Source organism: Pan troglodytes, chromosome 2 (genome assembly GCF_028858775.2).
Source record: "Pan troglodytes isolate AG18354 chromosome 2, NHGRI_mPanTro3-v2.0_pri, whole genome shotgun sequence".
In the NCBI taxonomy this organism is placed as follows: domain Eukaryota; kingdom Metazoa; phylum Chordata; class Mammalia; order Primates; family Hominidae; genus Pan; species Pan troglodytes.
In genome coordinates, this window is record NC_086015.1 from 170,247,280 (window position 1) to 170,262,616 (window position 15,337).

General features: G+C 35.5%; 1 protein-coding gene across 3 annotated transcripts in view; it reads right to left on the reverse strand.

Annotated features, from left to right (window-relative positions):
- Nucleotides 1-4,239: 4,239 nt before the first annotated feature.
- The window catches only part of ZBBX (zinc finger B-box domain containing), a 283,593-nt gene continuing 272,495 nt past the window's right edge, over nucleotides 4,240-15,337 (reverse strand). For 2 of the 3 annotated variants that reach the window (XR_010155869.1, XR_008547311.1), the window contains 4 exons: nucleotides 13,867-13,947; nucleotides 6,532-6,712; nucleotides 5,705-5,799; nucleotides 4,248-4,413 (listed from right to left, as the gene is read on the reverse strand). The gene's annotated coding sequence lies outside the window, so the exon portion shown is untranslated. Of the gene's footprint in view, nucleotides 4,414-5,704; nucleotides 5,800-6,531; nucleotides 6,713-13,866; nucleotides 13,948-15,337 lie in introns of all 3 variants that reach the window. The other variant, XR_008547313.2, reaches the window with a different exon arrangement.

Consider the following 15,337-nt stretch of genomic DNA (forward strand, 5'->3'; position numbering starts at 1 on the left):
CAGAGAGAGAGATTGAGAGGGAGAGAGAAAAACACACACACTCTGGTGTCTCTTTTCTAATAAGGGACACTAATCCCATCCCTGGGCCCCACCCTCATAATCTCATCTAAACCTAATCACTTCCCAAAGGTTCCACCTCCAACCACCATCACATTGGGGATTAGGGCTTCAAAATATGAGTTTTGGGTGGACACAAACATTCAGTTCAACAGCTCTTTTAATTCATTCCAGGGCCTACACCTTTGTCATTTTCCTTAGGCCTTTAATGCAAGATGGCAGTAACCATTTTAAAAAAATTAATAAAAATGCACAATACATAAAACAGTTTTTCTTTATTAGCACTAAAATAATTTGGGAATGCTGAAGGATAATAAAAGACTGGTTTGTGAATTATTTAAGATATTTCTATTTAAACATATGAATGTATTCTTTAAGCATATTTATGTTCCTTACGTATTTGTTTCAAGGAAAATCCAAAAATAGTCATTCAATATTTTTATAACATAGCTTTGGAACATTTAATATTTTTATGGGGCTGTACTGCTTAGGGACTAAAAGGGATATAGCAAAACTGCAAAATATGACCCTTGCCATTTGAAATGTGCAATATAAATGGAGATAATACACAAGCAGACACATTCGCTCACATAAGCTGCAGGAACTATGACTTTTTGTCACTACTTCCTAACTTGATGCCCAACAAATAGTAAATACTCAGTAATGATTTTGAATGGAGTAAATACATAAAAGTCACAAAAGAGTGGGGTTAACTGTATGGGCTCTAAAAAGAAAGAAAAAGGAAAATGTTAACTATATCAATTAAAGCCACAAAATGCTACATGGAGAAGGTGAAACACTCAATTTTAAAGGCAGATAGTTTTTGTCTAGGTGCAAAAAGGCAAAATGCATTTCAAGCGAAAAGTACTTCAGAATCCTGGGAGATGGCAAAGGGTTTATATCCCGATTATATCAGTCAATGAAGTTTTACCCCACCCCAAATAATTATTTAAAGGTGAGGAGCCATTGGAATATTTTATGAAAAACAATTATATATCGTAAAGACCAAGAATAGTGACTGATTTAAAAGATTGTTGGCAATGCTCATCTTATCATGAGACTAACAGCCTTGTTGTTTTGGACTTTATTGTTTTCATGGAGAAGGAAGGAAAGAAGGAAGAGAGGAAGAAAAAGTTATTCTTAAAGTTTATGAAATCTTGTTTCTAGTGGTTTTAGTCACAAGTGTGGTATCTGAATGGAAAAATAAATTATATTTAGAGATGTTTTAGAACTGTCAAAAAAGATATAAGCTACATTGTGAAGCAGATGTTATAATTCTGTATTTTGTGATGGTGATGAAATCACTATTCTCCCTTCAAAATGGAACATTTCAAAAAATGTTTATTGGGGGAATTTCTGTGAGGCACTATCTTGTACAGAAATCAAAATAGTTAAGTCAAAGTTTCTGTGCCTACACTTTCTCTACTGACCAGCTGACCCACATGCTTTTTTTTTTTAAATAAATGTTGTGCTTATATCTAAGATACAGAATTGTTTCCTCAAGTTTTTCTAAAATGACCCATATGACATTTTAGTATAATACAAATGATATAACCCCATAGAAAGCCAGTCAGAGCCACAAAGGAGAGTCACGTTTTCTGTTACATACTCTTTTTTTTGAAGTAGGAAGCATGATTGGCATCATATGCTATGATCCATATGATACGTATTCCTCCAGAGACATGTTCAACAATAGCTAGAAAGTAAATATCTAAAGAAAACTATGTACAAATATCTTAGTTGGTCCTTTCCTCAGTGTAAACATGAAAGTATTGCTGCTTAAAAAGAAGCATTTTTATGTTGTGTAAAGTTGGTACCATCTGAGAGTAAAATATAGTGCCCATAAAAACTCAGTAATTATCCTTATCTCAATTTCCTCCAGCAGTCCTGAAAAATAATATTGCTTGAGATAATCCAAGTCACAATCACAGCAGGATATCTAGGTGCTCACTTTTCACTTTCTCTGTCATAGCAGAACATTAATAATATAAGATAAATAATTCTTAAATGTTGATAGGCCTCTAATGTAAGTCAGGTATAGATGAAGCTTACACTCTTCTCATTCACAACAAAAGCACTTTAAATCTCCCATGAGAAAAAATTGCAAATAATTTATGTAGATATTTCATCCTTAAGTAGAGGACATAAATCCCTACTCTAAGTGTGGACTGTGCATAGTGACTTTCATGCAGAAAGGACAGTATTGAGAAGGAAAAAGATGTAGTAACTTTATAGTAGAGAAACTGGCAAGTTATCTTTGCCAGGTAATTAACGTTTTTATCAACAGTACCCTTGACATGATGGAATCAGAGTGGCACTTTCCCTCTGTGGTCTTTCTCTCAAAAACATACACTCTAACTATGAGAAAAAAAAACATTAGTAAATTCCCAAGTGAGGGACGATCTGCAAAATACCTGACTAATACCCTTCAAAACTGTCAAGGTCATTAAAGACAAAGAACACCTGGCAAACTGTCACAATCAAGATGAGCCTAAGGAGATGTGACTAACGAATGTAATGTGCTAACCAGGATTGTATCCTGAAATAGAAAAAGGACATTTGTGAAAAACTGAGGAAATCTGAATATAGTATAGAGTTCAGTTAAAGATTTTGCATCAGTATTTGTTCATTACTTGTGACAGATACACCATATTACTAAGATGTTAATAATAGGGGAAGCTGAGTGTGTGGTATATGAGAATTCTTGTACTCTCTTTGCAATAATTTTTGTATGTCTACCTAAGACTGTTGTAAAATTAAAAGTTTATTTTAAAATTAGGTATAGTTTATCTTAAGCCCATACTAATTATGACAAAAGACCTGGAGACAGGCATATGAGGGATGTGTTCTTTGAATATCCAAAGATTAGGTTACTTGGGAATATATTCTGCTTAAGGAATCATCAGTATATTCAAATGAGAATCTCAGGATAAGATTCACAATTTGGGAGTAATAATCAAATCAGAAGTAAAGATTAGAGTTATAGAATTTGAAATATTGAGAATAGAAAAGAATTAGGGATAAATGAGATAATAAAGAAGTTCAATGAGCAAAGAAAAGAGAATGAATGACATAGTCTGGGAATTGCACTCATTGTGCCAGCAGAAGAAAGAAGAGAGACTCTGAAGAATTTCAGAAAAGAAGGAAAGAAAGGCATACTAGAATAATATACAGGCACAGAAGTAAAGACAGGAAGAATGCTAATCAGGATCACGAGCTGAGTAATCAAGGAGTTATGTTAAGGATCATGAAAAGCTGGTAACTTGAAAGTCATTGCTATGTTCAAAAGACTGGCAGAGAGGACGGACACTCGATGCAAAGGGCTGAAAAGTGAAGAGAAAATAGGAAAGATTAGGCAGTAATTTAGTGAAGTGGTGTCTTAGGACCACTATAAAAACAACAACAACAAAAACAAAAACACTTTATCCTGGGGTGGGGGAAGAAGGAATTTGGCAGGCTTAAACAACAAACATTTATTTCTTATGATTCTAGAAGCTGGGAGGTCTAAGTTCAAGGTGCCAGTTGACTCTGTGTAAGGTGAAGGCCCTCTTCCTGGTTTACAGATAGGCCCTTTCTTGCTGTATTCTCACATGAAGAAGACGAGAGATCTATCTCATGTTTCTTTTTCTCTTTATAAAGGCATTAACTCCATCTTGAGGGTCCCACCTCCATAACCTAACCTAACCCTAATTACCCCCCAAAGGCCTCACTTCCAAATCCCATTATGTAGGGTATTAAATCTTCAAAATTTGAATTTTACAGGTACACATTCAGTCCGTAGGACATTGTGAGAGTTTTGTCAATAGTAACTTTAATTTTTCTATGCACACTATACCACGGACCAGCTGCATCAATGTCACCTGGGAGCCTGATACAAATGTGGAAATTCAGACCCATCTTATACATATGTAGTCAGGATCTGCATTTTAGCAAGATCCCCTCCTGATCCGAACGCACTTTAAAGTCTGAGAAACATTGGATTATATTATTATTTCAAGAATTTGGCAATATCAAGATGGGGGAAAATAATAGTTTAAGTAAGAAATGCATTTTAAGATTTTTTTTTTTTACTGGAAGAAAGGGCACATGAGTATATATGTAAGTGAGAAGAAGCAGAAACAAGTGAGGAAGCAGAGATATAAAGAAATGAATACTGGTCATAAAATAAGGCTCATGATATTGCTCATCATAACTGTCCGTTTCCATCTTTATTCATCTTATCACGACCTGTGGCTTTGCCATTTACAGTAACTGAAAGTGGGGATTCTGAGGGAAAGGGGGGATCCACCAAATCTTTTGACATAGGTCATCCAGGATCTGTCAGTTCCCTGTAGCTTTGGTTTCCCTTCCACTCTCCTAAAAATGAGAACACTGAACAAGAATCTGTATAAGGAATTAAGGTTCAATAAAAAAGTTTTCTAACTTTGATGGCACTTAGTTAGCATTAACTAAAGAAGCATAAAAAAGACAGCTATTCTGTTTGAACTCTCCTTATAGAATGTACTTTAAGGACTGACTTTCCCAATTAATTGTAATCTTTTATGAGTCCCCCAAGAGACGCACAGAGCTGTCCTAACCTGCTAATTAGGAGGCCAGCAATGTACTGCTAGGCTTTTTGGAGTACATTCCCTGAGGAAGTGTTAGTACCAAGTGTTTCTCTTGGGATGGTCTGTAAATAATTTTTAATGAACAAGATATTATTCTTAATGATCTTCTGGAGACTTGACAAGCACTAAGATACTTTAAGAAAAAGCACATTTCCATCAATAGCCATTGATATGCCATTGGCTTGACTTAGAAAAAGGAGCAAGGATCTTTGCATCAACAATTGAGAAACCAAAGTTATCAGCTTAATTCTATGGCTGTGCCCTTTTATTTTCTTTAAGATACAATGTTCTCATCTGTAAAATGGGAAAATGAAACTAACATGAATTAGCAAATTGGAAACTCTGGAATTAGATGTGGCCCACATGGGTATTTGCTATTATTTGCATGTTTATGTCTAGCGTAGTACACAGGCCAGTTTAGTTGGCCATATAAGATTTGCTTTGTAAGCTCTACAGCACTGTTTAAATATAAGGCCTTATTATTAGCACTGTTGCTAATCTGCTCAAAATAAACTAATAAGAGTCAGCTCTAGGAGATTTATTCTAGAAGCAAACTCATTGTGTGGAATCAGTAATATTGTCCCTATATTTTCAGCAGAGTTTAAAAAGAAACATTTGATCCAAAAAAAGAGTCAGAAGCTCCCTCTGCAATATAACTTATATACACTGTGATTTTGAGTATTCAAAATTGAATATATATATACATATATGTATATATGAATAAGGAAATAAGTTTAGATTGTGCTACCCCCCAAAAAATGTTCATCACCAGAATAGTGAAAAAGATAAAATGACCCAAATCTTTAGCATAAGAGAATCAGTTTGGTAAATTAAGTCTCTCCCACAAAATGAATTTTTATGTAGCCCTTGAAGTTATATTTATAAAGAAAACTTCATGACATAAGCAAAGAAAAAATAAGATTAAAAATTGTAATTTGCGCTATGTGATTTCAACTTGTTAAAATAATAATTCAGAAGAAGCTAATTCAGAAGAAGCTGGTACAAAATATGCCAAGCTTTTAAAACCTTTGTATCCTTACCTTTAAAGTGTTATAACAACATATTTCTCAGGGCTGCTCAGAGAACCAAATGAACCAGAAAGCCAATACAGCACAGAGGATGTATCCTCAGAGCCCTAACAGGAAACAGATGGCACACTCAAATTGGACAATCAGAGACAATTTGATAAAGGAACTATTTACCAAAGTGTGGCAAGGGTATAGAAAAACATAAAAGAAAGAGTAATGCAGGACTAATAAAAATTGGGGTATGATTATCTACCCTGGATATGAAGGGGCAGTTAGCTAATCCCAGAAGCAGAGAGCTCTGTGTGAAAAGGATTGGTTCACAGAAAGCTCTGATCTTCTGTCCAGAATGGAAGTCAGGCTATAGCAACCCAGCAGAAAGGAAGTCAGGGGTGTAAAGACTCCAGTAATAGTCTCTCCCTTTTTTTCCATATAAGTCTGCCTATCAGAGTAGAAAGTAGGATGGAGAATGGTGGAAGGAGGCCCTGGTGGGATCAATGAGTTATTCTACCCAGTTGATCTCCTTTGTCCTTTTGCTTCCACTCTTGTCCTTCCACCAGAAAACATGTATCCATAACACAGGGATCATACTAAGTTCTATCAGGTAATTTATCTGTAGATGAGATCCAAACTGAAAGTTAAGGTATATGAAAGCTCATAAATGGTTATATTGAAAAAAAAAAAGAACAAAAAAGGCAATTTCATATTTGAAATACGTGTCCATCCCTGGAATAAAGGAAGGGTTCCAATATAATCAACGTGCAAACAGTTGTTTGGGGAAGACAAAAAAGCTTGACAAACAAGCGATAATGAGATTTGAGGGAGGGAACAATGTGAAATACCTTGACTCTCCCAACAGAGTTGGCATGGCACGGCTAAGTCACTCGCCTAAGGCCACAGGTCCTGTTACACAGCTCTATCCACTCGGCACTCCCAGTTTTCAGATTCCAATAACCATTCTTTTTTCTTATTTCTTCAGCCCCAGTAATGACATGAACCATCTCTTGTGAGTTCTCAAATGCCCTGTGCAGATGACATTAATAGACTTTTAATCAAACTCTTCTCAAATTACCTAATTTGAGTTTAACATCTGATTATCTTTTACAGTGCTAACTGATAGAATAATTGAAACCATCACTGGCCTCAGGAAAGAGTGTCAAAATGCAATTCTGGGATTGAGTTGCTTGTATGTTCAAGGAGTGAAGGGATATTCTTTCTGGTAGAAGGAAATGTATAATGAATAATCCATGGCAGGTGGTAGTATGATAATAATTCAAATTACCACTAGTGGTGGCTTTATGTCTTGGTCTGCTTAGGCTGCCATAATAAAATACCACAAGCTGGGTGGTTTAAACAACAGAAATTAATTTTCTTACAGTTCTTGAGGCTTGGAAGTCCAAGACCAAGATGCCAGCATGGTCAGTTTCTGGCGAAGCTCTCTTCCTGGTTTGCAGATGACCACCTTCTCACTGCGTGCTCACATGACCTTTCCTTGATGGTATGCACAGGAGAGAGAACTCTGGTTTCTCTTCCTATTCTTACAATGACATTAGACCTATGGATTAAGGACTTTATGGCCTCATTTAACTTTACTCACTGCCTCACAGGATCTATCTGTAAACACAGTCACAGGCCCTATCCTCCAATACAGTTAGGACTTCAATATATGAAACAGGGGTGGTGGGGGAGCACATTCAATCCGTAACTTTTGGAATGAAGTGCAGAGTGAATGCAAGAAGTAATGAAATCAAATATCTGTGGCACTGAGTTGCTACTGCAACAAAAATAACTAAAATATTGATTATGAAGATGCCAATGATGATGTCATGATCTAACTTTTGAACTCCTGGAAAATGTATAAGAGGTAGCAGAAAACTTGAGATGTCTGACTGTCCAACAGAGAATGAAAGTGGACAATTGGAAAGCTTCTTCAGGAGCTTTGAAAAGCCCTTTATTTCCTATAGTTGGGAAGCTGACATGGCTGAGAACCAAGCCCAATGCCTGATTATAATGGTTAGCATTGCAATGTCAATTAAATGTTCAATTCAACCAGCTAAGGGCACTGGCAGGAAATAAATGAGATGCTAAGACATGAATCCCACATGATTCATCCCATGATGCTTCCCACATGAATACAAACATGTGGGAAGTCATAGATAAGACATAAAAGTCTGAAATTTTAAATCATCTTGAAATTTAATCATCTTGAAATTTAAACCATCTTTAAATCGTCTTGAAGCTCCCTTGTGAATGAACATAGATATACTACCCTCACTTTGTGATGAAGTCAGCATTTTCTGAAGTAACAAATCACTCAATGTTTGCATTTAAGACAGTTGACCCAAGGCCTCCAGAGCCATAATGGAAATCAGATTCCTAAATAGCCCAGACACAGAAGTACAAAGCTTGACCCCAGAAGAGATAACCTATGTAAGAAAAAAATGTGAGACTTCATGAATCTGTATAGGCAGGAGTATACAGTGTGTGGGGGGCATTGGATGCTAAAAGTGATAGCTGCCCAAGCAAGAAAAAACAAAAAGCTTGCTAACAGTGGGATTACCCAAGGGTCAGGATTTAATGTGTTAAAAGTCTACAAGGTTAGCTAATTGAAGCCTTGGCTCAATGGTGGCCTATAGTTTATGAGATTGAAATGTCAGAACTTTGGTGCATACTATAATCTTTCAATTTAAAGTTTTGTCCACAAACCAGTAGGATCACCTGAGAGCTTCTTGAAAAGGCAGAATCCTTGGCACCAAACTCAATCTATTGTCACAATCGGCATTCAAACAACATCCCCATTTGATTTGTATGAGACTTTAAATTCAAAAACACTGCAGGTAGATAAAATAATCCAAAATTTCTACCTGAGCAAACTGTTCAGCTAACCTGATGCTGTTAGGAGACCATTTTTCATCTTTCTCTTGCATTTCTGTAGAGAAATGTTTTGCAAGTAGAGGGACTTACTGCTCTTTTTTTTTCTGGACTATATTTTTACTTTTCCACAAATGTTTGTATAGTGAACACCCTCAGAAAATAGATGTAGTATTTCCTCTGGAGCAAAAGTCAGAGACACTCACTATCCAGTATAATAATGTTAATGTCTCCTATGGAGCAAAAGACAGTCAGGTTTGCTGCCATAAATGATTTTGGTTCTCAAAGCTCAAAAATGATTTGGATTCCCTAAGCTCTTACACCTCAAACCACTGCGTAAGCAGATATCATCTATTCCTCTTCATATCACCAGGGGACTGGAACAAGAAAATGCTGATATGTTGACTACTGATATTGTTGAGAGAAATAAAGATTTTTGTGTCTGACACAGGCGTCTCTTGTTTTCTGCCAGCATCCACAGGTAGGCTAACTTATCTTGGAAGTACAATACTATCTCAGATCCTTTACATTTCTTGGTAGTTATATTAAAAAGGATGTGAAGCTGACAAATACATGGCTATCTGGAAGAGAAAAATAAGGGACCTTCAAGAAAATAAATGGGATTTGAGGCAAGCCCACGTGAACTGGTAATGAATATGTTGATCAAACCGTATGACCAACCATGCCAAATATACTCTTCCAATTTATTCCTTGTTAAAGAGGAAGAATTGGAGAGACAGTTGTAGGTCAAGTACAAGTAAATGGGTTCAGTGAAAGACAGCTGCCAAATTGGAGTCCCAAATGTGTTAACTCTCCTGCAGGTGGCAGTACTCACCAATAGGGTAGGGGGCCTCAAGATTTGTAACTGCATGGCAGAAGTTCCTAACTCCGGTTAGCTACAGTTACAGAAAATCACACCTACACTTAGTATGCAAGGAGGCAAATCTGTGACTATTGGTTGAAATCAGGTGAATTATGAGAACTTTGATTGATTTTCTAGGGAGATGAGAAAGTGGAGAATGTAATGTCTTTGAATAAAGAAGGCAACAGCTAGGCCATTTTAGGGTTCAGTCACTCATGCAGTCTATCATGCTAATTTCAATCCATTTGAAGAAGACAGTAAAAGTTTTTGGAGACTTTTTCAATGGATATTGACTGTTCTAAGGAAGTTTTGGCTCTCAGATTTACAGGAGAAGAACCCTAATAGTAAACCATAGATTAGGTATTGAATAGTATTTGAACTTTTATTGCCCCGGATTGGCTTAATTAGGGATGAAAATAAGTCACTAGAGAATGAGAAACCAACTCAAAGAAATCTAGACAAATGTTTGCTGTAAGTCCCACTGCCCTGGAAAACTTCCCTTGCCCTTATGCTAAGAGCAGGCAATAATCTAAGAGATATTCTCACAACAATAGGGAAAAAAATGCACCAGTATAAAGTAGGTTGCGTTAAAAAAAAAAAAAAAAAGAAAAAAAGAAAAAAAACCACTGTGCGAATGAAGTCCAAGTCAGCCAAAAGGTACAAGTCCTGGAGTCCTCGCTATGAAGCAGTGTGGCTCTGGCTGCTGAGTCAAAGGGTCCTCAAAGCTTAGTAAAATGTTTCCCAAAGTTACAATGACCTTGCTGCTTTATATACAGAGGTAAAAATAATAAAAATGTTTGCAATTTGTTTGGTTGAGACATAAGCAGCCACAGCACTCCTTGGAATTGAATGAAAATGGGCCCTGCTTCCTAACAAGAGCTCCCCTCTCCCTCTTTCCTGCTCTATCCCAAGAAAGATGATTAAAAGGGAGAGGCTGAAGTCTTCCTCTCCCAGGAGAAACCAGGGCTGTAAGTACTCATTACCATATGCTTGAAGACTTTGGTAAAGGGAGGAATTCAAACTTAACTTTCTGTCACAATATAGTTTGGAAGTGCTCAGATTTTCATGATCTTTATCATAATCTTGACATTTTGGCTTTGGATTCATTCAGATCTTTAACAATTTGTTTGATCTTGCATAAGATGTTAAACTTTTCTTGTATATTGAAAACACTAGCAGTACTTATTTTATTATAATCTTGTGAATATTAAATGTGGTAATATGCGTGAAGATTGTATTATCATCTGGCAAACAATATAGGCTGTTCTTGATAACTATTAGCTACTATTATCATGTATATGAAATGTACGGTGGGTATAACATCACAACAATTTTGCCATTGATAAGTTATGGTAGAACATGTCTCGTACCATCGCTATAGTAAAAATGCAATTTTTAATATAAATTATTAATATATTAAAAATTGGAAGAAATATTGAACTCTAAAAATTTAGTCAAGATATTTTGTCTTCTTAAGTCTACTATTAAAAATAAACTTAAAATAGGTGGCCATTAAAATTATGTATATTGATAAAGAAGGATGATTATGAAGTACTGTTTAGGAGGAAAAATGCACATTGCACATTTGCAATCATAATATGATTATATTTATATAAATATATAGGTATACAGAGAAGGAGTGAGAGATTGTACATATCTGCATCTATATGTAGAAAATAGTCTAGACCCTTTTCAAACATGCAGCCAACAATCATATGAAAAAAGGCTCAACAACGCTGATTATTAGAGAAATGCGAATCAAAACCACAATGAGATATCTCACAGCAGTCAGAATGGTTATTATTAAAAAGGCAAAAAAATAACAGATGCTGGTGAGGTTGTGGAGAAAAGGAACACTTACATGCTGTTGGTGGGAGTGTAAATTAGTTCAACCATTACGGAAGACAGTGTGGCAATTCCTCAAAGATGTAAAGACGGAATCACCATTTGATCCAGCAATCCCATTACTAGGCATGAAGCCAAATGAGTATAAATTGTTCTGTTATAAAGATATATGCATGCTCATATTCATTGCAGCACTATTCACAATAGCAAAGACATGGAATCAACTCAAATGTCCATCAGTGGTAGACTGGATAAAGAAAATGTATGACATATACACCATGGAATGCTATGAAACCTTTAAAAGAAATGAGATTATGTCCTTTGCAGGGACATGGATGGAGCTAGAAGCCATTATCCTCAGCAAACTAACACAGGAACAGAAAACCAAATACCACATGTTCTCGCTTATAAGTAGGATCCAAATGGTCAGAACACATGGACACATAGAGGGGAACAACACACACTAGGGCCTATCAGAGGGTGGGGGGTGAGAGGAGGGAGAGAATCAAGAAAAATTACTAATGGAGACTAGACTTATAACCTGGGTTACCAAGTAATCTGTCCAAAAAAAAAAAAAAAAAAAAAAAAAACCATGACACAAGTTTACCTATGTAACAAAAATAAAAGTTTTTTTAAAAAGAAAATCATCTAGAAAAATGCACTGTAAATTTTAATTATGTCTATCTCTGGGGATTAAATTAAGAAATATTTGTACCTTGTTTGATATATTTCTGTACTCTTTAAATACATTGAAACAATTATGGTTTATATGCATAAAAACATATGATTTATTTTGTTGTAGAATAGGTACATTTTTATTTAGCACAAAACTCTGGAAATCAAAGTGAGCTGATAACTGAGCTGATATGTGCACAGTGTATTTATTATACTTTGATATTTCTATTGTTTAAAAAATAGTTTTTATATATAACCTACCAAAATTTTTGTAAATACAAAAAGACCCAGAAGTATTATATTCCAAGACCTTTATTTTAATTAATCCTCAAAACACATCCTATCTGTTTGGTTGGTTCTTGTCAACAATTTTTCAGAGTTCTAGGTAAATAGAATAATAATATTGACTAACAGAAAGATCTTTATCCATGGAATGTTCTTTACAGGATGGCTCTGGCTTAGGATCCCTTATAGTCAATAAAACTAGAATCTATAGATTTATAAAGCTTAGCTTCATAAATAAAGCTTTGCTCCATGGACAATATTACATAAGCTGTGGCATAAAATGGAGATAACTAAAATTATCCTGCTGTGTGAGGGAATAATCTCTCGAAGACATGTCAACTCTTGGCCAGGAAGAGCATGTCCACTGCAGGAGGAAGAACTTAGGGAACTGCCTTCAATGTCGCGGACAACTGCCAATTTTCCTTCAACAAACCAATTGCCTTTAATAACAGGGAAGAATTTTGATTCATGTGAGTCAGATTTAAGGATATAATATTTTGTATTAGCTCAAAAATAGAGTAAACAAAAGAAGAAAACAACAAAATTACATGCTTATTAATACATTTCTCCAAATAATAGTGATTTTAAAATGCAAAGGTTAATGACTACTTATGTAGAACTTACCCTGTACCAGGTGCTTTCCCTATGTTATTTTGCTCTACTATCTACCATGCGAGGTATATAGAAACATTCTCATTTTCAAATAAAATTAGTAAGACACAAAGAGATTTTTTTATGTGCAAACTTACCCAGCTACTAAGTGAGGGATCTGGCATTTCAACCTAGATCCATCTCCTTACCACCTACTACTACATATGAGGAATTTAAGTCTTTGACATTCTTTCCATGGGTTGAATTCAAGAACCAGTTCACTGCTTTAGAACCTGATGTGAAATTCCGAGTGTATTAGAAAGCATTGCTTTCTATATTTGCAGCGCTGAATCTATCCCCCTCTAAGCCTTATATATCCAACAAATAACTTAATTGCCTTTGGTTAGATGTCCAGAGCTAGGGTCTGAGACTCAGATGAAATGATTCTCCATCTAATACAAATTTCTTTGAATGGCACTCAGGACCCACTCTTGAAAAGTCACTTCTAATTACGCTTTGACATTTGTTTTGCTTTACAACAAAGAAATAAATAAATAAAACCCATGACTTTTAATAAAATGGATATGGGTTTTGCCCTGGGAGTAAGTCAAAATTGAAAGAAGTCATCTATAAAGCTTTTGAAAGAGTTTGAATGGAATTACTTCATCTTTTTTCATCTAAAACGAAAGTGATACTTCTGTGCTCCATAGGCAGAAATATGTATTCTTTTTTGACATATGATCCAGGGATTTTTAATGCTTCTCTAGAAAAATGAATTCTAGAGAGGCTAAGATGATGAATAATTACAAGTAACAGAGTTCTCTTCTTTTGATGTTATTCCCAGTTACTTCTCATTTTGAATAAATGAATATTCCTGTGAAAGTAGGGCAGTTGAGGAGTAGGTGCAGGTAGAAATGTGTCATGTTATACAACCCTAGGATTCATCAGCAGGTGGGCATCATGACATGAAACCAAAACTCACAGGTGAATAGATGGCATCCATCCAAAAGCAAGGTCATTTGGGCCACACATTTATAATTACACTCACCATATATACTTCACATAAGAAAAAATATAATTCTTTTGTTGCTCCATGATTTTCACTATTTTTCCAGCATTCACAGAGTCCCTTGGTGAAAGAAAAAAAGGTCAAAATATCACAAATGACAGAAAATTAAAGCAGAGGTGATAAAAATATATAAACTCTGGATAAAGTAGTCTAGACCCTTTAACAAGAACTGTTTCTATGACAAAAGTAATTGTTTTTGCTGAAGCTGTTGTTTTCACATGAATTAATAGTGTTAATAGTGCCAGTCATTTCATTCAGAACAAGCTAATTTGTTTATTGATATGGTTCTTTTAGTGAAAAGTGGTAAGAGAAGAAGTTTCTGGTTTCATAGCTTCCTACCCCAAGGGTATGATGGAATGCATTCACATGCTGTAAATTATTTTAGAAGGATCAAAGTAATTGACTTAATTAGCTATGATAGCATGTATGACTTGCTTTTATGAATTGAGGAAGAAAGTGTCTCTGCACTTCAGAAGCTGAGCAGAGCACTATTGGGGCAGATACACAAGTTTCTTCCCTGTAGTAATCTACCTTCTATAGTCTTTTTCGTTGTATAGATCCTTAAAGTGTGGTATTTTTCTCCAAATTGTTTTTATCACAATCCATTCTAAATTTGTGCCAAGTTGAAAAATGATGAAGAAATACACATTGCCCATACTGTCAAATTAATATAAGTAAAGTTATATAGATGTGAAGTTATATGTGTGTATACACGCACATCTATGAAGAAAGAGATAGAGAAAGAGAGAGAATGACTGAATCTTGTTCAGTGCTTTTCTTGGTAAATCAAAGAAAATTCAGGGGCACCTAAATGGTGCTTTCTCTGAGGCAATGTTGTCAATCTCTCAACGTGCCTTTTTCTGTATTCCCTGATTTTCCTGCTGCCTCAGTTCCTATTTGGAAATAAAATTAGCTACTGCTGAACGTAAATATCAGCAACCAGATAATCAGGCTTTCCCACTGCTTTTCTGGGGACCCATCTTAGACCAGAAATGCAAGAAAAAAATTGATACACATGCTGAAATAAAGTTTCTATCTGAGTTGTCTGGTTTGAAGAGAGCAAGTGAAGAGACCATAGGGATTGAGGATAATGGGAGAAAATGATGGAATAGGTATTTTATTATAGAAAGTCTGAATAATGCTATTTACTTTTTATGAAAATAAAACAATCTAGAAGCCTTCACGTTTCTAATATACTAGTCAAATTAGACTCTCCTCTCTCTTTCAACATCACCCCATTCTCCCTAAGTATTTTTGGTTGAAAATCAGGGAGTCTAAGACTGATTTATGTTTCTCCCATAGTCTATTTCTTCTTCAGTTATCACAGCCCAGTGAAGGATATAACCATTGACTCAGACAACCAAAGGATCTAGAAATTTCTAATTACCCTTTGATTCTTCTTTCTTCCTCACATGTAACATTCAGTCACCAGCTAAGTCCTGTGTCTAGT